Source organism: Caretta caretta, chromosome 2, assembly GCF_965140235.1.
Source record: "Caretta caretta isolate rCarCar2 chromosome 2, rCarCar1.hap1, whole genome shotgun sequence".
NCBI lineage: Eukaryota > Metazoa > Chordata > Testudines > Cheloniidae > Caretta > Caretta caretta.
This window is the reverse complement of record NC_134207.1, coordinates 45255553-45279446: the sequence shown is the minus strand read 5'-3', so window position 1 is coordinate 45279446 and position 23894 is coordinate 45255553. Positions and strand designations below refer to the sequence as shown.

General features: G+C 41.8%; 2 long non-coding RNA genes across 2 annotated transcripts in view; one reads left to right on the top strand and one right to left on the bottom strand.

The window, feature by feature from the left end:
- LOC142070972 (uncharacterized) overlaps positions 1–23894 on the bottom strand; it is a 248680-nt gene that overhangs the window by 5797 nt on the left and 218989 nt on the right. The window contains exon 6 of the long non-coding RNA XR_012666921.1: positions 1564–1679. This is a non-coding gene — a long non-coding RNA (uncharacterized LOC142070972). The remainder of the gene's footprint in view (positions 1–1563; positions 1680–23894) is intronic.
- Positions 1–23894, top strand: part of LOC142070973 (uncharacterized) — a 164698-nt gene that overhangs the window by 50556 nt on the left and 90248 nt on the right. The window contains exon 2 of the long non-coding RNA XR_012666922.1: positions 7721–7831. This is a non-coding gene — a long non-coding RNA (uncharacterized LOC142070973). The remainder of the gene's footprint in view (positions 1–7720; positions 7832–23894) is intronic.

Genomic DNA, 23894 nt, shown 5'->3' with positions numbered 1-23894 from the left:
CTCTTTTGTTTAGTTTGTTCAATGCTTGTGGTTCTTTAAAATAAAAAGTGCTTTATAATGGAGGTGGACAAAACAACACGTGTATCATGGGATTGAAGAGAAAATGTATTAAAGAAAAAAGCCCCTGGATTCTTCGTGAGTCCTCAAAGTCATTTTGAATGGCTGATTAAAATAAATATTGCATAGAAAATTGTTTTTGTAGCCTCTGTTTATTCTACCCTGTCTCCATTATTTGATCTTCACTATGATAAGTAAGCAGGTTGCGATATACTGTACATTTAAAACCAAATGTGCATGGCAGATTGTTGAAAATGTAACAATTGCTACAGAATGCATTAAAGTGAAAGCCCACAGGTTTATCTACTTTCACAGCCCAGGGTAATAAAGCAAAAATGTTTTTGGACAAAAATGTATTTAGGAAAATAGTATTTTTAAACAAATAAAGATAAAACTCAGTAGTATATAATGGTACGTTCATGTTAGATTTAAACAGAAGGCCCAATAAAATGTATACGTATAAATGGCGTATTCCTTATATTTTCAAAAACAATTCTAAAGGGTTGCTTTCTCAGCTGATGTTACTCAGTGTAGTCACTGGGACTTAAGCACATGCTTAAAGTTAAGCACCTGCTTAAGTGATTTCCTCAATCAGTGCCTAGGTGAGGGGCTGCCTCCCAATATCTATCCCTCTTCTTTCATATGTTAATCCCATCATGTTTAAATTTCAAAGGAGAAGCTAAAATTGCCACAATAATTGTGCCATTGGCTTGCTCACCAAAACTGGTTTATTACAGAAATACTAATCATATGGAATTGCGTTATGTTCTGTCAACATAACCCTGTTTTGAGTTCTGTTGAAGGTGTGGCACTTGTTTTATGAAGGTTCTTGCAAGGAAAATGTTTGGATTAATGATATAATTTAGTGGCAACGTAGTGACAGTAGGTCTAATCCCTGAAGAGTGAGAATAGAATTGAAAAAGTAAACCAGTGGGATATACTTGATGGTGGCTGTTGGGCCGGCAGCACAGGAGCTGCAGGGGTCACGCTGATTGGCATTGTCACTTTCCCCATTCATCAAGCCAGGCCAGACTTCCCGAATCATTTACCAGATGGGGCAGCTCGTCAGTTTAAACACCTGATATGAAGCCATCCGTCATCTGATAACATGATCATTCGGCTGCAGCTGGCTCAGTGCTCTGCAGCCTGAGTGCACATGTGATGGACTGAAGCCAGAGAAGCAGGCTTAGCAGTGCTGCACTCCCCTGATAGGATTTGCAGTCCTCCACTGGACCATGGAACAGGTGGAGGCTGAGAGAGAATGAAAAAATTACCATGTGTTGCAGGGATTAGAGAGCACACTCTCACCACTCCACTTGAATACCAATCGAAAGACAACCTTGAGCCAGACAAATTAAAGGCCATCCATGATGTAACATGGTGCCTCAACATACTAATAAGTCCTCATTGTCCTACAGAATTTAGAACTAGTGCTCTTAAGATTGTAAATTGTCATGTCTTTTCCATCCACTACAAGAAAAAAAAATTAGATATTTGGAAACATACCTTGTTTCCTTTTATTTTTTAAACAAAAAATCTTAAAATGAGCTGTCTCTTCCAAAAAACACATCTCCCATGACTGATCATAGACGCTGTTATTCTGTCCTCACCAAGAAGAAAACCTAATGCAACAAAGAGATTTACACAGAGACCAATTACACATGGTTACGATGAAAGCATTTATTATTATGTGAAATATAAATAATCTGTTTGACACTGGTGGTGAATAAGCAAGTCTGAGAGCTTAGTGGATAAAATACTGACCTTTCACACTAGGGCCATACCTCAAGTGTACTGTAAAGCCAAGTCTCACTACCACTTACTTTGGTATAATTTACGTCACTCAGTGGTGTGAATAAGCCACCCCCTCAGCGACATAAGTTACCCCCACCTAAGTGCTGGAGCTACTGCCTCTCGCGGAGTGGATTTATTATGCCAATGTGCTACAGCAGCGTAGCTACCTCAGTGCAGCTGCACCGATGTAGCACTTCTAGTGTAGACTAGCCCTTAGTCAGCATATGCAATGAGTTTGATGATCTCAGATCAGTTGCTAGTGGGAAACAATCCTGAGTGAGCTTCTGTGCTGCGTCCCTAGGAGGTGCAGGCCAGAATTCACAGCCCTGGGAGAGGGGAAAGGTAAAATTTGTGCTCTCTCGAATCTGGGCTGTTCTGCAGCATAATTTAGGCAGCTCTAGGAGCCTGTACAGCAACCTGCCTGGGCTGCCCCATAGGCCTCAGTGCTGCCTGGAATCTCTAAAGCACTAACCTGCCCCTGACACACATCCTGATCCTGCCTCACCCCTTAGCCCCAGCACTGCCTCACAGCAGGTCTTCCTCAGTGCCTATGCTGGGAGAATCCTTCCCAAACCAGAACCAGACTTGTTGGATACTTTTACACAGTGTAGGAGAGACTGGATGGAGGGGTGGGGGGCACTGAGAATCTCATTCTGTGTATTTTAGTAAAAAATGAAATTCTTTGCAGAAATGATATCACAAGTCTGATTCTCCTCTCACACTGGATTTGTACAACTGTAGCTCAACTGACATCAATGGATTTATTCCTGATTTACGCCAGTGAAAGTAAGATCTAGAGTCTGGTGCTATTTCTGGGATTGTAAATTAATTAGTAGGGCTTTGATCCTTTTATATCATCAATAGAGCAATGTAAAGAAGTTTGGGGTTTTTTTGTTAGTTTTCTCTCCTCTTAGATGGTAGTGTTGGATATATTAAAAAAAAGTAATAAAGTAACTGGCAAAATCATCCCTTCTACCTCTGAATTTATAATTAGAGTTTCCTCATGCTATATTCTCTCCCATGACCTAGCCATTACTAAAAAAATAGAGACCTGTAATAATCCAGGAGGTTGCCAGAATATTACAATGTGCAAATCAGAGCAAATATGACACATGCTACTCAGAATGAGAAAAAAGATTACTTACAATCCATGATTGAGTTCAGACATTTGGTGGTGATTAGGCAAGGTGGTATTTTTATGTACAATTCAGATACAGACAGAAACTCATCCATTTTACACCACATCAGGTGGGTGTGTCATTTTCATCGGGGAATCAGAGCTACTGTAGTTAATGACGAAGTATAGTCCTGTTACCAATAAGAGAAAAATGATCCAGAAAGTTCTGAATGCACATTGTAGATCCATGGATGTCAGTGAGTTGCACCTATCTCCAGTGGGAATTAATTTGGCTGATGAGGTTTGGAATTTTTCAGTGAAATGAGAACATTCTGCGGTGTGTTCCCTTATAAATACTCTATTTGGCGTGGCAGAAGAACGTGGAAATGATGACAATACAGTTTCTTTTCCCTTTTCTTCCTAAGCAGCAGTGCTGATTGGTTGTGTCAAGAGGTATATTGTGGTGAAGTATATTGTCAAGAGGTATGCTGTGGCTACAGCAAATAGTAATACAGATAGTAATACAGCAGGCCAGTGGCAAAACTGTTAAGTAATGGAGAGCTATAGGAAGCTATAGAAAAGGGAAAGAAAGAGACAGAAGAGGAGAGGCTGAGAGAAATGTAGGCTTGAGTTCAGAAAGAAATAGAGAGGACATTGAAAGAAGAGAGTTGAGCCAGTGTAAAAGAGCATCATTAAAATATCCAAACATACAGCGGTCTCTCAAGTCACACTTCAATTTTTCTGCCCTTCCCTCTTTGTTCAGAGCAGTGGTTCTCAACCCGCGGGCTGCTTGCGGCCCAATTAGCGCACAGCTGCGGGTCATGTGACATCCTCAGGGCCATACAGGTAGTATATATATTGTGTGAATGTGGCCCACATGACATATAGAGAGCTGCAAATGCAGCCCACAATGGTAAATAGATTGAGAAACACTGAGAGTAACACTATGTTGAGCACTGTATAAGAATTAACCATGACAAACTTTGTTTTCCGTCTTTAATCTTTTCAAAAACATTGAGAATGAAATTTTAAGGCCCCCAGAGGGATTTGACCATCCAGTTCCTATTAAAGTTAATGACCAAATCCACTGGGTGGCTTTGAAACCCTTCTTTCAGAGGCACCTCGTCCATTGACTTTGGTGGGAGTAGGATCGCCGGACCCATAGACTTATGTTTAAACACACATTTAAAAAGCTCTAAAATCATTTTTAGTTGCAAAATTCTTCAGATTCTATCATCCTTCAAGTGTGGTTTTTCTAGCCATCAGAACTACTGAGACTTGAGCTCTCTGCCCCCTCTTGCTTCTTCCTGGACTCCTCTTATAACATCCCCAGAGCAACAGCCACCAAGCCTGCCTCCAGGCACTGTTCTTTTTTAAGGTGTTTCCAAAAAAGCTTGTCTGTCTTCCATGGGTGGCACATGAACCCCGCTTCGGGGAGGCTAGCCTCTGGCCCCACCCCTTCTGCCCAAGGTCCCGCCCTACCCCACCCTTTCTGCCGCCTTCATCCGTCTGAGCCCCGAGTCCTGGGCTGCCAGCAGGCTTAACCTCTGGGCCGGCCCGAGCTGCCCCAGCCACTGACTGGCCCAAGCCGCCCCTGGCTGCTGGTTGGTCCAAGCTAACCCTGGCCACTGGCTGGCCTGAGCAGCCAGCCATCTGAGCCCCAGGCTCCAGACTGCCGGCCCAAACTGAGCCCCTGCTGGCTTCGGGGGAGAGGGGGAGAAAGCGCAGGGCCTCAGAGTGGAACACAGATTGGGCCATGGCCTGGGTTAGGGGAGGCTTACACTCCCCATGGCCTATGATACCCGCTGCCCATGCTGTCTGCTCAGCCTTAACTCCAATGTAGTGAAGACATTTGCTTGGGAATTAATCCTTTATCACACACAGGGACAAAGTTAATTCACAGCCACTCGTAAGAGAGACAGTATCTTACACCAGAAGCATATGGCCAAACCTGCAGACTTTTAGGAGAAGCAGAAGTTTCCATTTTCATGTTTTGCATTTGCATTTGCAATTAATAGGGTAAAATCATGGAATCATAGAAGATTAGGGTTGGAAGAGACCTCAGGAGGTCATCTAGTCCAACTCCCTGCTCAAAGCAGGACCAACACCAGCTAAATCATCCCAGCCAGGGCTTTGTCAAGCTGGGCCTTAAAAACCTCTAAGAATGGAGATTCCACCACCTCCCTAGGTAAACCATTCCAGTGCTTCATCACCTTCCTAGTGAAATAGTTTTTCCTAATATCCAACCTAAACCTCCCCCACTGCAACGTGAGACCGTTGCTCCTTGTTCTGTCATCTGCCACCACTGAAAACAGCTCAGCTCCATCCTCTTTGGAACTCCCCTTCAGGTAGTTGAAGACTGCTATCAAATTCCCCCCTCACTCTTCTCTTCTGCAGACTAAACAAGCCCAGTCCCCTCAGCATCTCCTCGTAAGTCATGTGCCCCAACCCCCTGATCATTTTCTTTTCCCTCCACTGGACTCTGTCCAATTTGTCCACATCCTGATGTTCCCCAGGGGTCTGTTCTGGGACTAGTCCTATTCAACATATTCATAAATGATCTGGAAAAAAGGGTAAACAGTGAGGTGGCAAAATCTGCAGACGATACAAAATTTCTAAAAATAGTTAAGACCCAGGCAGACTGCGAAGAGCTACAAAAGGATCTCTCAAAATAGGGCAACAAAATTGCAGATGAAATTTAATGTTGATAAATGCAAAGTAATGCACATTGGAAAGCATAATCCCAACTATATATATAAAATGATGGGTTCTAAATTAGCTTTACCACTCAAGAAAGAGATCTTGGAGTCATTGTGGATAGTTCTCTGAATTACATCCACTCGATGTGCAGTGGCAGTCAAAAAAGCAAACAGAATACTGGGAATAATTAAGAAAGGGATAGATAATAGGACAGAAAATAGCATGTTGCCTCAATATAAATCCAAGGAATGCCCACATCGTGAATACTGGGTGCAGATGTGGTCACCCCATCTCAAAAAAGATATATTGGAATTGGAAAAGGTTCAGAAAAGGGCAAAAAATATTATTCGGGGTATGGAACGGCTTCTGTATGAGGAGAGATTAATAAAACTGGGACTTTTCATCTTGGAAAAGAGACGGCTAAGGGGAGATATGATTGAGGTCTATAAAATCATGACTGGTGTAGAGAAAGTAGATAAGGAAGTGTTGTTTACTACTTCTCATAACACAAGAATTAGGGGTCACCAAATGAAATGAATAGGCAGCAGGTTTAAAACAAATAAAAGGAAATATTTTTTCACACAATGCACATTCAACCTGTGGAATTCCTTGCCAGAGGATGTTGTGAAGGCCAAGACCATAACAGGGTTCAAAAAAGAACTGGATAAATTCATGGAGGATAGGTCCATCAATGGCTATTAGCCAGGATGGGCAGGAATGGTCTCCCTAGCCTCTGTTTGCCAAAAGCTGGGAATGAGCATCAGGGGATGGATCACTTGATGATTACCTGTTTTGTTCATTCCCTCTGGGGCACCTGGCACCGGCCACTGTTGGAAGACAGGATACTGGGCTAGATGGATCTTTGATCTGACCCAGTAGGGCCATTCTTATGTTTTTATGTTCTTATGTTTCTGTAGTGGGGGGCCCAAAACTGGATGCAGTACTCCAGATGTGGCCTCACCAGTGTTGAACATAGGGGAATAATCACTTCCCTCGATCTGCTGGTAATGCTCCTACTAATGCAGCCCAATATGCCGTTAACCTTCTTGGCAACAAGGGCACACTGCTGACTTATACCTAGCTTCTCATCCACTGTGATCCCCAAATCCTTTTCTGCAGAACTGCTGCTTAGCCAGTCAGTTCCCAGCCTGTAGCTGTGCACTTACAACATTGTAAGTAAATCATCAGAGAACAGGTTTACATTGTCTGGACTTCATTCAGTGCATGCCCAGCTTTTGAGTTTTTCACTATTACTTTTGCTAATGATTTTTTTTTTCCTGCTTTTTTCAGTAAGGCCTACCTGGTCCCTATCTGACCCAATTTTGCTTTTATTTTTTTTGTAATAAATACCCTCTGTGAGAGTAGAAGAAGGTGGCTATTTTAGGGCAAAGGAAATAGGTATAAAGATATGCAAAACTCATACTTGGAAATAGGTATTGAAACAGAATGAAAAACCTCATGTACTGTACAAAAAAAGGGGGCCAAACGCAGAAAGATGATAAGATATCTTACAGATATATGCAGAGCTTCCTCTTTCCTTCAGCAGCAAGTCCTGAGAATCAATTACTAGCTAAAATAAAAAAATGTAGCTCATTAACAAAAATGGCACACAGTATTTTAGAATTGGGGCACCAGGCTTTATATTGTTGCTATACCTTTAAATCTGCTTCACTCTGCATCTGCTTCTATCTGTCTAAAGAATAATAATTAGCACCTTTGAACAGTAACCTTGATAGCCTCATGAGGTAAGGAGGAAAGTATTATTTATTCCCACCTTGCAAGTAGGGAAACTGAGACAGAAAGGTTTTGCCTACACGAATGCATGGATTAGATCTCAACAGTTCCCAACTCTAAGCCTCACCACACAATACCTCACCACACAATACCATGATGGGTGCACTAGGAAAGTGTAGATAGATGCTAAAAATACTAACAACTAAATATTTACATGTCCTTTTTATACCAGTAGCACGGAAACAAAATTAATGTCCTATCAATAACCTTGATGCCAAATTGACTCCCATTATCTCTTTATTCTTTTCTCTTTTGCAGATGCAAAAACAACCTGACAATCCTCATATGCAAATTCCATGAGCTTTTCTGTTCTCCTCAGGTGTGCATGCCAAGTTTTCATTATGAAGGCTTCCTGCTGTGAAAAAAAAGGTACATTTTCACTTTCATGTGTCTTTTTCTTTGTGGTGGAAAGGATCAAAGCATTAATGAGTAAACTAAAATAAAACTGTACAGGCATTCCTGTAGGAAATTGGGTAAATTTCAAATACTGAGGGGAAGAAAATCAATTAGGTCAGTAAAAATTGTGTAATTTTGACACAATGAAGTCAGTTGTCACTAAGGAGTTACATGCACAATTTCTATTCATGTTAACGCCATTTTTATGCCTTACTCCCTGGGGCATTGATGTGAACATTTATCTGAATGCATCACAAGAATCATGAAAAAACAATGGGAAAAAAAGAACAACTTTCTTTATAGGTTCAAACCATCTACCTTTGAAGAAAGTTATGCAAAAGACAGCTAACATTCTTAAAAAAAAAAAAAAAAGAAAAAAAAATGAAAAAATTCCAGCCACCATTTAGATTTTCTGTTGGAAGAAGCAGGCAAACCTTCAGAGAAAACCATACTGACGCTGAACTAGGAACTTCACATAGTCACGCCAAAAGCATTTTATGTTACCCCTCAGTATTATGCATTTATTCTCAAAACAAACCATTTGGGGCCCAATTTCTTCACTTAGAACCATGGAAGGCTTCTGCCTAGAATTAACACACTTGCATCTGAAGGTTGAACTTGCCCCTTAAAGTTTAACAAAAACATGCTTCGAATGCTGTCCTCAGTCAACAGGTGGAATGAAATGGCGGTGACACATTTCTCCATCACCCTTTAAAGCCTGTAATGAGGCACAGTAAGAATATTCCATAAAGGGGAGGTTGGACAACCTTCCAAGCAAGTGCAAAGCTTTCCTACTCTGAGCAAGTCCTTTCTTCCTTTCCTATGGCTAGTGCCTCGTACTGGAGGATTTTTCAGAATGGGAGCAAACTGAGCAAGGACAAGGATTTTAATGTTGATACTGTATTTTATGCTTCTATAGTATTATATGATAGCATAAATTACATGATATAGGGGACCTCAAAGCGCTTTACAAATGTTTATGAATTAAGCTTCGCTTGACCACTGTGAGGTGGGTAAGTTTTATTTTCCACATTTTACAGATGGAGAAAATGGGGCCCAGAGGTGTTAAGTGACTTCTTTAGAAAACAAGTATGTCACAGAGCTGGGAATAGAGGCTATCACCCAGCAAAGCACTTATGCACACGGTTAACTTTAAGTATTCCCAGTGAAGTAAAACATTATGACTGAACTGCAAAATACAGTATAGAAAATTCTAAAGCCAGCCTTTTGGCTAGTGACCCCACATAGAATACCAGCTTCAACAACAAGCACTACCAGTATGGAAATCATAGAAGCATAGAATCGTAGGACTGGAAGGGACCCCGAGAGGTCATCTAGTGTAGTCCCCTGCACTCATGGCAGGACTCAGTATTATCTAGACCATTCCTGACAGGTGTTTGTCTAACCTGCTCTGAAAAATCTCCAATGATGGAGATTCTGCGGCCTCCCAAGACAATTTATTCCAGTGCTTAACCACCTTCACAGTTAGGAAGTTTTTTCTAATGTCCAGTCTAAACCGTCCATTGCTTCTTGCCCTATCCTCAGAAGTTAAGGAGAACAATTTCTCTCCCTCCTCCTTGTAACAACCTTTCATGTACTTGAAACTGTTATCCTGTCCCCTCTGAGTCTTCTCTTCTCCAGATTAAACAAACCCAGTTTTTTCAGTCTTCCCTCATAGGTCATGTTCTCTAGACCTTTAATCATTTTTGTTGCTCCTCTCTCAAGGACTCTCAATCAACAGGACAGCAGTGATGTACTCTCTACTTTCTATTCAATATTCCAAAAATAGCATTGAGTCAAGCTCTGGGGCAATTATTGGGCCCAATGAAGTAAGGTAAAGAGAAAAAAATTGTGACCCTTAGCATGGAGGGGTGTTGATTTCTCAAGATTCCATCTGGACCAACTTTTAGTCAAGGGAGAAATTCACTCATAGGTACCTGCTCTGGGAGCACTTCATAATGAGAAATTCCCTTTTCAAAGTTATGTTTATGCATAAATCTCATTAGTGTCAATGGGAGTTCTGTACAGGGAAGTGGGATGAAAGAACCTACTTGTGTCTGGGAAGTGAAACACATATGTTCTGTGTTTGATGGACACATTTGACCATTCCCTATGTATTTTACTTTATGTATTTACTTTTGGCTTACAATTGCACACTCTGGTATGGCTTTATGAGGCAGGGAACATCATTTGTCTAATGTCACTCCAGCATACTTAGGTTCAATACATACAATATGAGGCATGATAATAATCAATTACCATTTTCTGTATTATAGTAACCCCAATTCAGGATCAGGTTCTGTGGTCCTAGGTGCTATGCAAACACATAGGAAGACACAGTCCATACCCCCAAGAGCTTAAAATCTACTTTAAGACAACGTCAACAAGTGAGTGTGACAAACAATAGAAGGAAGATGGCTGTAACAGTGGTAAATACTACAACTCAATGGTTCTGAACCTAGGAAAAGTGTTTTAAAATTAAAACAAAAAAAACAACCCTTACCTCCACCATCACTGAATGTTCCTAAAATCTACCACAGAAAACAACACTGAGAAGTCAAAATGTCAGTGAACTTTACACTGACCAGGCTTAAAAAAATAAAGGATTAACATTTTCTTAAAACGAAATAAATTTGGGTTTGGGGCTACAATCCAAAAATCTTGCCTCCCAGTCAGTTTTAGCTCTAGGCACTTTAAAATTAATAGGCTAGCCTGCAGCAAGAGCATATTAGCACTTTTGAGTTCAGCTCTTCAAGTAACACATATTTTTTTCCTAAAACCTCAATATTTAATGAAGAAATGCCGGATATTTTTTGATGATATAATCTTAGGAACTAACCAGAATTAACAAAGAAAATAACATATTCCAACTTTGCATCAATTAATGCATGTGATAGTTTGTCAGAACAGATCATAAAATTAATACTTAGTACAGCTGAGGTCTTTGTTTGTTGGGACGAAATTTGTACAGAACAAATGAATAATAATCTTTCTCCCCTTTCAGATTTGAAAGGTTTCACAGAAAAGCATTACATCTTTTTGTTCCACTTTTATAATAATGTTACTCTATTACAAAGGAAATCCCATCCCAGATACTTAAAGTCACTGCCTTGATTCCCCTCAAATGATGTACTTATGAGTTTGAGTGAAAGAGCATATAGAAGATCACGCTTTATTCGTTCAGCCTACTTAGCCGTATTCCTCTCTCTTGCGCTGCTAGCTGAAAAGTGAGTCTAATTTGCTGATGAATACATTTAAGAGCTAGTGATCCATTACATTAACTTTAATGAGCTGCAGCAGGTCACTTGGTTATGGATGGCACCCTGCAAAGGCTACAGTTCAGGGTGATACTAAATCTCTTGACAGTGAGCCTCAGAGCTTTTATGCAGTACTTATAACAAAGACATGGTTATCAACTCCCGGTCACCGGAATGACTAGATTTCATAGCTCCTTGCTATCTGCTGTAGGTTTCATCCTACAGTTTAAGAGCATAAGTAATTCATAATTAGATCGTATATAACTGGCAGCCACAAGAAAGAACATTAATTTAGAGGTCTTGTAGTTGTAGGGAGGGTGGCTTTTTTACGTCTACCATATTTCCGCTGATTTGGTTCAAAGGGCACATTCAAACTTTTGAATTTACCATCTGAAGTCCTAAAAAAATAATTAATGAGTAACAAAGCCTGCAGTTGAGTGTAAGAAGATTCACAGAGGGAAATCTCCATTGAGGAATACTTTTTAACGATAAAGGTAAACATCTGAGTGACTAAAATTGTCTGTACCGTATTACAGTTGCTTGTACACGTGAGGAGGTGGGCGGGAAGGTGAGGTGGGTGGGTGAGTAGGGTGAGGAGGTGAATGGGGAGGCAAGTGGCAGGCAGGCGGGTGGGGCGAGGAGGAGACCCCTTATCAGAATCTCCCCAGGCCCCCAGTGCCTCCTGCCCACTGGCAGGCCCCACCAATCAGCATCTCCCCTTCCCTCTCAGCGCCTGCCGCCTGCCGTGGGTCAGATGTTTCGCAGAGTCAGGAAGTGCTCGGGGGGAGGGAGGGGAGAGGAGCGAGGGCGCAGTGCGCTCAGGGGAGCGGTGAAACTAGGCTGGGAAGAGGCAGGGTGAGGGCGGGAAGAGGCAGGGTGGGAGAGTGGTGGGGAAGGGAAGAGGTGTGGTGGGTGGGAAGAAGCAGGACGGGGGTGGGGCCTTGGGGGAAGGGGTGGAGTGTGGGCAGGGCCTGAGCAGAGCCAGGGGGGAGCACTCCCCGGCGGATCAGAAACTTGGCACCTATGTCCCAGGCCCTGCAACCCTCTAGGGACAACCCTGCTAAGTGATTTTGGATGTCCAACTTGGTACACCATTGGGGGGGCCTCGTTTTCAGAGGGTGGATGTTCAGCACTTTTTGAATATCAAAGCCTTTTTAAAGGAGTTTCAAATTGGCACTCAAAATCATTCAGTTGACTCTGAAAATCTATTCTAGTTTTGGAACCTCTAACATGGGGTTTAGATTTGCTAGTTATTATTAATGCATGTAGATATTTATAGCTAGATATTTAACAAACAGTTGAATTATTATCTTTGGGTAACATTTGTTTGAATTTTGTCCTTTTCTTTGTGAATTGTCCAGACTTGACCTTATTTTGGCAAAAGTGTACCTGTAACTATCCTATGGACTGATGATTAACAATTTGCAGTCTATGGCTCACTGATGAATTGTTTATTCTGACTGTTGGCTACATATTTTTGGTCTGTATTTGGTCACCTAGGTCATTTGTTTCTTTACTCTGACTGGATGACAAACATTTTTAAACAGGGTAATAACGAAGAAAGAAATGCAAATAATCAATGGCGAATACGAATACTCTTGTTCACACACAAATACCCTTGTTTGCACATGAATATAGGTCTTAATATGAAAAAGAGCCATTCTCTAAACGTTCATGTGAATAGAAACTCATTCACGTGCATGTTTGTGAACAGCAAACAGCAAGAATAAATGAAGAAGGCTGAATAAAACAACAGTTCAGACTTTGAACGAAAGTTCGCAAACACTGTTTTGCATCATTCACCCAGCCCTGTGAGCAGCCATCTGTTCAATAACTGATAACAGACATGGAAGTTGAGTTGTATGGCCGATCAAAGAGACACTAGCTATCTATTTATAGCATTTATATTAAGTTCATGGTGGGTGTAGAGAGTACGCTTATCGACCTTTGTAGTTTTTTTTAAATTTTACACAGCAAAGATGAGATTTTGTTTAATAAATTATTTAAATACATTGTTGGCTGATATAACTTCGGTAACCACGTGTATGCTATGCAGCCTGTTACACACATGCTTAAAATTAAGAAGATGAGTAGTACCCCCAAGTATCTACAGTAAAACACATGCTTCAGTGCCTTGCTGGATTAGGCCAGAATGCTCAGCACTTTGCAGGTTTGAGTCCCATCTGCTTATGCAAAAAAAACAAAAAACAAAAAACAAAAATAGCTGTACAAAACAATTAGTAAGTAAATATTTTCTCAGCATTTTTTGAAATTTTTTTCAGGTTTTTGATGAAAAATTGAAAAAAATTTGGTGTTCAGTTCTTGAACAGTTCCTGAAAACAAAAAACACTTTGGCTTTTGTTTTCTCAACAAAATACTTTTTTTTTTTTTTGACAAAACCAGGTCTTTTCTTGTGAAAATTTCTATTTAATCCAAAAGCCTATTTTTTGCTGAAAATTAGGTTCAACAAAAAAAATATTCCATTGAGCTCTACTTTTAACCAATGCTCTAGCTTCCTCCATTTGTGCTCAAAGCTTCCAGTGGAAGAATTAGTAGTCTATGTATGCTGCTTTGCAAGCTACAGAAATATCAAGTAGTATGGGCAAGGGACTGTGGTCTTTATCTATTGCCATGAAGATTGCCTTTTAGTGCTACTAAGGTCTTGTTGTGTGTTGTGCCTTGGTCTTAAACCTGGTTGCGAAACATCTAGGATGTTGTTTGCAGTGTTGTGGCTGTGTTGGTCCAAGGATATTAGAGAGACAAGGTGGGTGAGGTAATATCTTTTACTGGACCAACTTTTATAGGACGTTGGCAGACTCACATGTCATTTGAACTTGATTGTCACTACTGTTTCAATGACTTTTCTTAGATGTGGGAGGTTAGAGATGGGCCAACAGTAGAAAGGGATTTTTGGATCCAGTGTAGGCTTTTGGAAGATGGTGACTATTGTATGTTTCAGAGAAGCAAGCAGGTTCACTTCTCTGAAGGAAGCATTGATACTTTCCATTAGTAGTGGACCCAGTTCTTTCCTGTGTTTCACCAGGAGAAGCACAGCTCTGTTTTGCAAGTTGGTGGCTTGAATATTCCTAAAGGCTTCGCAATATTTATGCAACTAAAAGGTGAATCAACTTTGCAAAAACATCTTTCATCCAAGGTTAAAAAAAAAAAACACCCAAACAAAAACACACACACACACACACCTAAAGAAAGGCTTTGTGCAGTTAAACTTCTCACAAATTCTTTAAAATAAAATAAAAGGAAGGGGCTTTGTTTCCTTTTCTCCATAGGGTGGGTCTGGCTCCTAGGATTAGGTCATACAGCCAGATCACAGTCCTTTTATAGCCCCTTTTGAGCTCAGTACCTCACCCTAGTTGAGCACAGCCACATTTCACTGCTGGCTGGCACTGTTCCCTCTAAGCTGCGTGTGTGTGCGTGCGCACACAGATCCTAAACCTCGTGCACACGGCGAAATACCGTGGGTGCGAACATTTGCACAGAAGCATAACAATTTGCACAGAAGAAATTTTTTGCACAAATGGCCTGCCAAAAATTAGAGGGAACATTGCTGGCTGGGTACCCTGGCAATCTTTGTTTAGCTAAGTGGCTGTTGTAGAGTTTCCTTTGCCCAGGGAGACAGTGTTAACTCTCTCCACCAACCACAGGATTAGGTTCTAAACACCATGCGAAAGGATTTTTATTGTTCTCTCTGCTGTCAATTCAGTTTAGCTCTAGCATCAATTAATTGTTTCACCAACTTTTTGAAGTCTGTCTGTGTTTTTGTTCAGTGTCCCTGGCTCCTTCCTGTAATATTTCTCTGGCCTTTTTAAGACCTGATGCTGGGCTAATAATATTGCCTTTGATTATAGCCTTGGCTGCATTCCAGATCATACCTTTGAGCACATTATAGGGCTGTCTGAACCCTGTAGAGTTCAGTTCACAAAGGGGCTTGTGAATTGAACCATACTGCTTAATCTGTAGGGACTGTTAGTGAATCTGTAAGAGCAAGCCTCCCTCTGCTATATATCCAGTCCCTCTCTACTCCTGCCAAGCATGCCCTCTCTCCTCACAACTCTCACGACTTCTTTCTAACTTTAGATGTCTTAATGGGGATCCTTGGGCTGTTATGGGGAAGGGAATGAATGCCAGTTGCGTGGGGACAGAAATTTCCATTTACGTGTGGACATGTTCACTGAACTTTCAGGAGGCTGAGGTATGGGCTGAGACTTACAAAGGTATCGAAAGCTTTGTACTCCACAGCCATTTCCAATTTGATGTCGGTATTTCACATAGCTCTAATACATTGTATTACTGGTATTTACTAAAGAAGTTGCTTTGAATTAACTTGTATATGTAGGCTAAGAGGATGTGAATGTTTAACAACAGATTGTTTCAAGTGCAAACTATATGGTCATATTGTTGCAGACCAACTGTTTACCACTAATTTTACTGGGACCACACACATACACTGCTTTTCCCTGATGAGGAGTATAGATTATGCCCATTTTCCAGTCTTGTCACTTATGGATTCTATTAGCTAACAAATGTCTATGTCTTTTATTTAGGCTTTAAAAGAAAATGCATTTTAAAGAAAGTCCCTAATTTTGCACCTGTTGATGTGAAGTAAAGTGGATAAATGCATGCTCGCTTTAACTTAGTTTAGGGCTTATCCAAAGTCCACTGAAGTCAGTGGAAGTCTTTTCACTGACTTTCATAGGTGCTGGATCAAGCCCTTAATGTCCTGTCCACAGACTGTTTGTTTGAGGAGACACTAAGCCAAAATCTGTTCATGAAGATGCCTGGGTTTTACTGAAGCTAGAATCTCAGCCAGCATGTTGGACTGGATTTACCCAACTCTGCAAGGAAATAAGACATCTCTTTTTTTCAGTGGATTTTTTTCATTAAGTAGCAACAAGACACATTGACTTGAAGCAAGAACATCCACAAAATGACTGCATCAAAGCAGATATTTTATGTGACTGATCTTTATGCTATATTAATACTTTTAGAAGTTTGTAGAAGACATAGGTTAGAGAAGACAACTATGAAATCTTGAATCAGATTTCAAATGTCAGGACTCAAATGTCAGAGATTGGAACTGAATTAATTCCTTTGCCTTTTGCTCCTGGGTCCAGGGCTGGCTCCAGGCACCAGCTTTCCAAGCAGGTACTTGGGGCAGCATTCAGAATGGGGTGGCAGTCTGTGTCCCATGGTGGCAAGTCAGCGGCAGCTCCGCCGCTGTTGAGGCGACGGCAATTCGGCGGCGACTGCTTGGTGTGGCAAAATTGGTAGAGCCATCCCTGCCTGTGTCAGACCCAAAACTGGAAAGGACCTAGTTTTCTGATTTGATGCAGTCAACATTTTGAGAGATTTTTGGCATAATCTAATCTAAATGCAGTCCTTTGTCAAATCTTGAATCTGCCTCAAACTCTGTCATGAAACTAATCCGGATTTGCTGACTCAGTCTGCTGTTGGTTTTAGGAAATTTTTAAAAAGCTGCTGGAGGAATGTGATTTAATTATAACACATAAGATGGGTTAGGGTGCCATCTAGGTGGCTGGATGTCTGGATACAGACATCTTCCTGTGCTGGTCTGACTAGATGAAGGCAAATGAATTCTGTAGAACTCTAGTATCATTCTATAAAGTTCCAACAGTATTTCCCTGATGTATTATGATTACCAACTGCAGGTGACTAGACCCTGAGCAACCCTATCCTTTTAACATATTTGTAAATGAATGACAATTTCTGCTCCATAACCCCTTATTCACTTTCCCCTTCTTATGGTCTTGCAAGTATAAAATGTGTTTTACTTAAAAATTGGTAAAACTACCTGAAACAAAATACCTGTATGTACAACAGATGCAGAAAGGCATCTTGAAACAAATGTAGAAAGGACAGTTTCCATACCTCTTACATTTATATTTCCCCCTGCTTAAGGTCTCTTGACAACATATTTGGCTGTAGGGAGGCACACTATCCATTGCAGAATTAGTCTGGTAAAATCTGTTTCATCCATTTAGACAAATGTATTCTATTAAATAGTGAGATAAATATAAAGTAGTACAGACCATACACTAAAATTCAGATTGACAGACTTTGTAATGAAAACCTTTAGTAGATTCTGACTACATGCATTAGACTGTACTCCTGTGCACTTACAATATGCTATAAATGCAGCATAGGATTGACTCAGAACCAGCAACCACTGAGTTGGTCCAAAGTTTACCTTAATAGGAGAGACTTCTTTTTTAAGCAACAGCCTTGCTATCTTTGAGCTCAGAAGCATCAGTTTTAGTTAATAAATTAAACATTTTTCAAAATACAGTTCATCATTAATTCCCTTCAGTAAATGCTTCTAAGCTTTCAAAACTTTCAGACTAATGGGCTCAGTGAAAATGTGTGCTCCATTAAGAGGAAACAGCACTAACAGCTGACTTGCTTGTGCAGCTTTCAGTTTCATGGCAGACATTCACAAGTTTTGGATATTTGTGGGATGTAAGTATTGATACTCCAGCAGCAGTTAGAACAAAGTGATGTATTTGTCTTCTTAGGGAGAAAGTGTCTTGGGCTCTTCTTTCAGCACTGGAATCCTACATAAAATAGTTTTGTACACAAAGGAGCCAATCAGGAGCACTGATTGAAGAGTAACATAACCCCTTACTCAGCATCGACCAGTGTCCAAGGAATGTAGGGTAAACATTTTCTAAAACACCTAATTGATTTAGGAGCCTAAATACCATTTTCAAAAGTTATTTAGGCTCCTAAGTCCATTAGACATTTGCACATTTCTCCCCATGATCTCTTACTGGTAGGTATACAATTGTCTTACAGGTTAGCTAGGATTACTATATGATGAAAATAAAGCTAACAACAGAAAACTAGTTTATAATGTGAGTGTACTAATATTTATGGCCTAATCCAAAGCTGACTAAAGGCTCCCATTCATTACCTGGGCTTTGAATCAATCCTATAGATGGCAGCGTGTGGGCAGTCATGCCTAATGGCTCAAGTCAGGAGCCTGGAACTGGAGCCAGGGTCAGAGTCAGGTGCCAAGCCAAAGGTCACAGCTGGAGACCGAATCAGGTGGCAAGCCAAGAGTCACAGCCGGAGTCAGAGCCAAGGGTAGGACAAAGGAACAGGAGTGAGATAGGAAAGCAGGAACCAGGAACAGATGGAGATCTGGGATAAGGACAGGAACAGGCTGGAAGGCAGGAACCAGGAGTAGGCGGGAAGGCAGGGCTCAGCAGTCAGGCAAGAAGACTGGGTGCTAGAATTCCTCTAGTTGCTCAGACAACTTCCTATGCCTTCTTCCCAGCCTATCAGTGGATCTGGATGTCTCCCCCAATCAGGAGCTTCAGGGTGCAGCCCTTTGCATGGTAGAGTTTTACTGGCCCCCTTCTGCACTCATTCAGATCAGTTGGCCATTGTGGTTTGAGTATTGCCTGGGGACCTGTGGACCCAGGTTTAAAACCTGCAATCCCTCATAATCGGGACTTTAAAACCCAGTCCTGTCCCAGCTATGTCAATGACCAACTTGCTAGAATTCTTTGATTCGTTCAAAAAAGCATGTGGGACATGGGTGATACAGTGGATATAGTGTACTTAGATTTTCAGAAAGCCTTGGACAAGGTCCCTCACCAAAGGCTTGTAAGCAAAGTAAATTGTCATGGGATAAGAGGGAAGGTCCTCTCATGGATTAGTAACTGGTTAAAAGATAGGAAACAAAGGGTAGGAATAAATGGTCAGTTTTCAAAATGGAGAGAGGTAAATAGTGGTGTCTCCTAGGGATCTGTGCTGGGACCCGTGCTATTCAATATATTCATAAATGATCTGGAAAAGCGGGTAAACAGTGAGGTGGCAAAATTTGCAGATGATACAAAACTACTCAAGATAGTTACATCCAAAGCAGACTGCAAAGAGTTATAAAGGGACCTCACAAAACTAGGTGACTGGGCAACAAAAGGCAGATGAAATTCAATGTTGATAAAAGCAAAGTAATGCACATTGGAAAACACAATCCCAATTATACAAAAAAATGATGGGGTCTAAATTAGCTGTTACCGCTCATGAGAGATTGTGGATAGTTCTCTGAAAACATCCACTCAATGTGCAGCGGCAGTCAAAAAAGTGAACAGAATGTTGGACATAATTAAGAAAGGCATAGATAATAAGACAGAAAATATATTGCCTCTATATAAATCCATGGTACGGCCACATCTTGAATACTACATGCAGATGTGGTCGCCCCATCTCAAAAAAGATATATTGGAATTGGAAAAGGTTCAGAAAAAGGCAACAAAAATGATTAGGGGCATGGAACAGCTTCCATATGAGGAGAGATTAATAAGACTGGGACTTTTCAGCTTGGAAGAGAGATGACTAATGGGGGATATGATTGAGGTCTATAAAATCATGACTTGTGTGGAGAAAGTAAATAGGGAAGTGTTGTTTACTATTTCTCATAACACAAGAATTAGGGGTCACCAAATGAAATGAATAGGCAGCAGGATTAAAACAAATAAAAGGAAATATTTTTTCACACAACGCACATTCAACCTGTGGAACTCTTTGCCAGAGGATGTTGTGAAGATCAAGACTATAACAGGGTTCAAAAAAGTACTAGATAAGTTCCTGGTGGATATGTCTATCAGTGTTTATTAGCCAGGATGGGCAGGGATGGTGTCCCTAGCCTTTGTTTGCCAGAAGCTGGGAATGGGCGACACGTGACAGTGGATGGCTCACTTGATGATTACTGTTTTGTTCATTCCCTCTGAAGCACCTGGCATTGGCCACTGTTGGAAGATCCTGGGCTAGATGGATCTTTGGTCTGACCTGGTATGGCCACTCTATGCTCTTTTGTCATGACAAAATTACTCAGACGTTAAGGTCAGAAGGGACCATTGTGACCATCTAGTATGACCTCCTGCACATTGCAGGCCTCAGAACCTCACCCACCTACTCTGGTAATAGACCCCTAACCTCTGGCTGAGTTACTGAAGTCCTCAAATCATGGTGTAAAGACTTCAATTTACAGAGAATCCACCATTTACACTAGTTTAAACCTGTAAGTGACCCGAATCCAGTGCTGCAGAAGAAGATGAAAACTCCCAGGATCTCTGCCAATCTGATCCCGAGGGAAATTCCTTCCCAACCCCAAATATGGTGATCAGTTAAACCCTGAGTATGTGGGCAAGACCCACCAGGCAGATACCTGGGAAAGAATTCTCTGTAGTAACTCAGAGCCCTCCCCATCTAGTGTCCCATCTCCAGCCATTTGGGATTTTTGCTACTAGCAGTCACCAATGGGTCTCATGCCATTGTAGGCAGTCCCATGCCATTGTAGGCAGTCCCACCACCCCCTCCATAACTTATCAAGCTCAGTCTTAAAGCCAGTTAGGTTTTTTGCCCACACTTTTCCCCTTGGAAGGCTGTTCCAGAGCTTTACTCTTCTGATGGTTAGAAACCATCATCAAATTTCAAGCCTAAACTTGTTGATGACCAGTTTATCTCCATTTATTCTTGTTTCCACAATGGTACTTAACTTAAATAACCCTCTCCCTCCCTGGTATTTATCACTCTTCCCTATTATAGAGAGCAATCATATCTCCCCTCAGCCTTCTTTTGGTTAGGCTAAACAAGCCAAGCTTTTTGAGTCTCCTCTCACACTTAAGTGGGAACTGAATAAATGAAAAAAAATTGCTTTTTGATTTTCTTATATTTTCAAAAAATATTTATTTTTATATACTTTCAAGCTTGGAAAAAGGCCATTTTTCTATTAAAAGTCATTACATAGTTTTGATGAACTGTAGTAACATTTTTATCATATTTCATATCACCTGCAGATTTGACACTGACTGTAACAGAACTACAAGAACTTGTTTGTCATATATAATAGGAACTGTCATAAATATAAAGAGAAGGGTAAACACCTTTAAATTCCTCCGGGCCAGAGGAAAAACCCTTTCACCTGTAAAGGGTTAAAAATCTAAGATAACCTTGATGGTACCTGACCAAAATGACCAATGAGGAGACAAGATACTTTCAAAGCTGGAGGGGAGGGGTGGGGAAACAAAGGGTCTGTGTGTGTGGTGCTTTTGCCAGGACCAGAGCAGGAATTCAGGTCAGAACTCCTGTAAAGAGTTAGTAAGCAATCTAGTTAGATATGCGTTAGATTCTGTTTTGTTTAAATGGCTGATAAAATAAGTTGTGCTGAATGGAATGTATTTTCCTGTTTTTGTGTCTTTTTGTAACTTAAGGTTTAGCCTAGAGGGATTCTCTATGTTTTGAATCTGATTACCCTGTAAGGTATTTACCATCCTGATTTTACAGAGGTGATTCTTTTACTTTTTCTTTAATTAAAATTCTTCTTTTAAGAACCTGATTGCTTTTTCATTGTTCTGTAAGCGGGGGAATAGTCCCGCTATTGTGGGGAACTTTCCTGGCTTCTGTACTACCCCGGTGAAGTGGGCTAGCGAAAGGATCTGAGTCCTCGCTCCCACTTCCTTTACCCAGTGGCCTCTCTGCCCTTGAGGACTCCCCTTCCACTCTCCTGTCTGGCAGAGTCCTCGTAACCCCAACAAGGCTGGGCCCAGGATTCCTGGGGGGCTCGACCCCCAACCCTGCTGTGGTCACCTAGGACAAGGGCTAGGGTGTCCCCACTCCAGGGTACTCTCTCTGCACTGGGCACTTCTCTGACCCACTGACCATGACATACAAGTTAAAGCAAATGCAAGTTATTTAATCAACAATTAATTTTAAAAAGAATAAGGAAAATGGGAAAGGTTAAAGGAAACACATCAACCCGCTCCGTGGCATGGAACATCACAAACAGCGTCTCTGGAACAGCAGGGCAGTTCACAGTCTGTTCCTGGTAAGTCCCAGGCCTTCTTCTCAGGCCCTGGCTGTGCTGCCGGGATGCTGTGGGTTGGACACTTGCTCTAGTGGTGGCCACATGCTCTCAGGCTCTAAGTGGTAGGACCCTTCTGCCCAGTGTCGCCCCCGCCCTGTCGGGGTTACGATCCAAGCTTGGCCTGCAGAGCCTCTTGGCTGAGGCATCTCCCTGTGCTGGGCCCACTGCCCAGGGTCACCCTCGGTCTTCCCAGCTGCTCACCGCACCCAGCTCCGGACTGCTCCAGCCCCAGCTCCACCACTCAGTCTCAGCACTGCTGCTGCTGCTCTGCCTCCAGCTCCCTGGGCTGCTTCTTTGGCCCCTTTGGCTCTGGTTGCTGCAGCTCTGCTCCCAGGACAGGTCTGCTCTGCAGGCTACTTCTGTGACTCTACTCCCAGCACTGACCCGCTTCCTAGGCTGCTTTTCTGGCCCCTCTGGCTCTGGTTGCTGCAGCTCTGCTCCCAGGGCAAGTCTGCTCTCTCTGGGCTGTGCCTCTGGCTTTGGGGCTGCAGCTCTGCTCCCAGAACAGGGTCTGCTCTCCCTGGGCTGCTTTTCTGGTCCCTCTGGATCTGGCCCATCTCTGCTCCCAGCTTAGCTTGGGCCTGTGCTTTCTCCCTAGCTCGGCCCCCACCCTGTCTGATCCAGGCAAATCCAGCTTACACGGAGGATGGGACCTCCCTGGCCTCCTGACTCCCTGATTAGCCTGCTCGCCCTGTCATTCAGGCTGACCTGGAGCATTGGCCTCTCCCCATTGTTCCTGGGGACTATCAGTCTCAGGGTCCAGGTTTCCCATCAACCCTTCCCCCTTTTTAGAACTGGGAGCTAGCAACCAAAACACCCCCACTGAATGTTAGTAAGGGGGCAACAGTCACCTTACAGTTCTTAAGATCCAAGGGTTTGGGTCTGTGTTCACCTATGCAAATTGGTGAGGATTTTTATCAAGCCTTCCCCAGGAAAGGGGGTGTAGGGCTTGCGGGGATTTTGGGAGGAAAGACGTTTCCAAGTGGGCTCTTTCCCTGTTCTTTGTGTAACACTTTGGTGGTGGCACCTTTTAACCTATGCTGGTAAGAATAAGCTTAGGGGATCTTTCATGCAGGTCCCCACATCTGTACCCTAGAGTTCAGAGTGGGGAAGGAACCTTGACAGGAACAAAAGCCCTGTTTGTGGATTTTTATTATATTATAAAAAGTTATGGATAACAGTCAAAGTGCTTGATCTTCCACTGTTTCACAGGCCTAGTGGAAAGTAGCTGTTTTCTTGCATACTCCAATGAGCAAGATCTCAGATGGAATCCTGACCCCATTGATGTCAACCGAAATTTGTCATTGACTTCTGTGGGGCCAGGATTTCATCCTTTCTGCCTGCTATCTGAATTCTTGTACATAACTGGGGTACAAGAGAATATGAAGAATGATTGCAGAGCCATGAAAGACCAGTAGCACCATATAGCTCCAACTCCTGGGAGAATATTTAAGATCTCTGAAGCACTGTATGATAATCTAAAGAATCAATGATTCAACAAATAGCACATTTATAGTTATGCTTCCAGCTGAAATTTGGCTTGATGTTGAGTTGTATATTCGTCTGTGGCTATAAATAAAATTACTGCTTTATTGAAAGAGATTCTGGAATATTTTTAGTAATTAATCAACCAGCTAACTGTTCAATAAAAATGTTCCTTTCATTTGTATAAGCCATTATCTAAAGATGCCAAAGCAGTTTATAAACAATGAATTACATTTTAAAACCCTGTTGTGAGTTGGATTACCTGTTATTGTACCCATGTAACAGATGGACAAAAACTGAGCCACAGCAAGATTAGGTAACTTCACCGGTCCAGCAATGAATCAGTAGTAGAGCCAGCAATAGAAGCCATATGTGCAATTCTAGC